The sequence below is a fragment of the Frankliniella occidentalis genome, unplaced genomic scaffold, assembly GCF_000697945.3.
Source record: "Frankliniella occidentalis isolate FOCC.00 unplaced genomic scaffold, Focc_3.1 Scaffold18, whole genome shotgun sequence".
NCBI lineage: Eukaryota > Metazoa > Arthropoda > Insecta > Thysanoptera > Thripidae > Frankliniella > Frankliniella occidentalis.
Window position 1 is genome coordinate 1,479,561 of NW_026267148.1, and position 3,206 is coordinate 1,482,766.

Below are 3,206 nucleotides of genomic sequence, written 5' to 3' on the forward strand. Positions count from 1 at the left end.
AATCCGTCCAAAGCGAAACGTTGAACGTTGGTACAAGTTAGTGCGATCATTTGTGCAAAACATATATGTTTTAAATACATTTATCGTTTATTGCTTGTCGGCGAGCCGGGGTACAAAAGAATGAAACTAATATGCGCCCCTCAAGGGTTTCAAGTCTTTACGTTTGTCTTTCCAGTCTATGGAGAGTCCTCAATCTAACTTTGTTTGTGTGTTTGTATACAAAAATTCGTGCTAAAGTAAATATGTTTTTGATAAATTTGTTTGCGAAAATGCATTTCTTCGTACAAATGAATGCACCAAAGTGTCCAGAAATTAGTGAAACAAATTGCGTTCGCTGAACTTTGCACAAATAAAAGACACAAAACCGGTTAAGTGTTCCAGTACCTCTGTTTGCTAGCTTGGGGCCATAGCACGCAATAGTTGCTTGCGATGAGTGGCAGACCCACCTACGCCTGCAAAACGCACAGCACTAGTACAGCTTCAGAATGGTCCCTTAGACATTCTGTACATAACCTCACCATTCCAATGTCTACTCGCAATCCAAGAATTTATTTTATTTATCTCACACACAAGGGATTGCCCAAAAAAATGCGTCCGTTTTTCTCAGTTCAAAACAGCACAATTACGGAAGCTAAGCGCCTGCGAGTCTCAGGGTAGGCCATCCCGCTGTACACGAATGCCTTGCAGGCATGGTGCTGCATACCTATCAGGCACCACGAGAGTTTTCGTCGGCTAAAATGAGCAGTTTCGGAACGACAAATGACGGACGTTTGTTCTGGATCATACCTTAAGTGCCTTAAGCTCCTCCAAGCCCAAGCATCGAACCGTATTGTGTACGGTACCGTATTGTACCTCACCTGTCCACACACTCTCTCATCACAGACCATGACACCTACTCACCCGCGGATCCTGCGGTCAGTCGCGATGGTCCAGTCGGCCGCACGACGACGTCACCAGGGACCCTGTCCTGGTCTCTGACTCCCGTCACATTCTATTTTTTCATCACTCGATGCGGGGGGCAAGGCGCCGACCCCCCCGGCGTGGCCTGGACCGCGACCTCCGCGACCCGCTGCGATCACCGGCGGTGACCCTCGGGTGACCCGTCCAGTCCAGCGCAGACCACGCGCGCGTCGGCCACCACCGCGGTGCAGTAGTGTGTTTGTGGTCGCCAGGGTCCCGGGCCAGCGGCGCCAGCGGCACCAGCGGCACCACCCCGTGGACCGGCCAGGGCTGTGGTCAAGCCCCGGTCAAGCCGCGCAACTGCAATCCGTTTATAGAGCTAAGCCAGTGGCGGATCATCAAGGTCGCCACGGGGGAGGGGGTCGAACGCGTCAGCAACATCGGCCCGAAAGAGACCCACTGCTCATTTTGAGAAAATTCAGTACTAGTTTTCTGCCAGCGCACGTGTATTTCTCCAAATAACAAATGCGACACAGCAGGACAGATGAAAAGTACATAGCAGAGCTTTCAGGTCTTTGTTTTGAATTGACGTGGTCTTAGTTTTCCCAGCTATGCAACGTGTTCCTCACGGAAACATTCATACAACGTGGCCTGCATTTAGCGAGAGATTTAGGGGGGCTTTGTTATAATGAATTGTAAGTAATTTTTATGATCTGCGAAGCCCTTGCAGGTACTGGCTATACCGCGTGTTACTGGTGACTTTCTCCCAAACCGACGCAAACCGATAATGACTAATTGCAAATGTCACATGACATGCCTTAATTTCTCTGTGTGCGACGTGGGGCTTAACCAACCACGAACTTTTTCACTGAGTCCTTTATCACGCTCTTACTACGCACTGAAATGTCGCCCACGCACTTTCATTGGTAGTGCGTTGTTTGTGCGACTGTTTACGGCCTAGTCCAGTCCATCGCCTCGGATAAGTGGTGACGAGTCGCGTCCGAGAAAATAGTGGGCACACCAAGGCCGCTTAGCGACGACAAACAAGAGTACCTCATCGAGACGATCATCATGTGGGAGGTGAGCGTGGCGGGGCGTAGACGCCTTACAGAGGCCCCTCTCCTCCTCCCACATTAAGGCCTCGTTGGCTAATAGTTTGGCCAGGTCCGTGACCACACTTGACCGCCTCTTGCTCCTGCAGGGGACAGTCGCCAGTGTGGCCACACGGGCTGCACACCTCGTCGCAAACCTTTTGCTTTACGATGTTTACAGTCCAATGACCGCCATCCATCGCAGCAGTCTGTGCGGTGGTACCTCCCGAGGTACCTCCTCATTATCACAACAGCATGTAGGGGAATCTGACATAACGCAAGAGAATGGCACCGCCAGGCCACGCCACGAAATGTCATCACCTTTATACTCTGCCCTGCGAGTGCGCGCTTCGGTCGAGGAGTAGTAGTGTTTGCTCAAACTGATGTTTAGTACCCGGTGAGTGAGAGAGTGTTCAGAAGCCAAGACGGCCGACCTAGCAAGGGTAAACTGCTGACAGACACGGTTAACACAATGTCTGATATTTTGAGGGAAATGGAAAAACTAGGGGACGAGGAACTCCCTTGGTTTAGGCAAAATCCTTAGATTTTGAAGAAAAAAATGTGGCATTTTCCCTCAATTTTTGAGATTTCTCAAAATCTGAGGCGAGATCTGACGGGGTTCCCTCCCTCAAATTTGGGAGTTCCTAAAAGTTCTCCCAATTTCCTTAAAAAAGAAAACAAAAGAAACAGACATTGTTTTTACCGTGCACACTTCTCCATGAAACCTAAGGAAACCAAAATTTTGCAGTTCCGCCGACTATTTTAAAGTGGTCAAGACCTCTGAAATGCATTGCTAAGTAGAGGTCAAAATACAAAATATTCGGCCTGACCATCCGAAAGGGTCAAAAGGGGCAGTCTAGTATTCCTGCCTTCTGTAGGACCCCAGTTTGGGGGGTGTACAAGAAGAACCTCTGAGATTTTTCTTTTCTATAAATTTACAACTCTTTTGAAGTAACATAAATTAACAACAGCGCAATAAAGTCCATGGGAAAAAAAATAACGGAGCCTTCTTTCCAAAACAAAAGGTAAAGATGTAGTTTCGCTCAGGGCTGAACACTAGGTGCGCAGCAGCACGTCTAGTGGTCTGCTCCGGTCACTCGCGCGGCCAGGCGGTTAGGAGGAAAAGGAAGTGGCGTTCGCGCCATCGTCACGTTGTCCTTCTGGGGTGCGTTCGCGGGAAGGAGAACCGCTCTTTCCCCCTTGCTTCAGGGCACC

The 3,206-nt window shown here is 49.5% G+C and overlaps 2 protein-coding genes across 4 annotated transcripts in view; both read right to left on the reverse strand.

The window, feature by feature from the left end:
• Positions 1–1,225, reverse strand: part of LOC113210661 (choline O-acetyltransferase) — a 128,331-nt gene extending 127,106 nt beyond the window's left edge. For both annotated transcript variants that reach the window (XM_052264327.1, XM_052264326.1), the window contains exon 1: positions 901–1,225. The gene's annotated coding sequence lies outside the window, so the exon portion shown is untranslated. The remainder of the gene's footprint in view (positions 1–900) is intronic.
• The window catches only part of LOC113213935 (vesicular acetylcholine transporter), a 127,712-nt gene that overhangs the window by 68,655 nt on the left and 55,851 nt on the right, over positions 1–3,206 (reverse strand). The gene's annotated exons all lie outside the window — the stretch shown is intronic.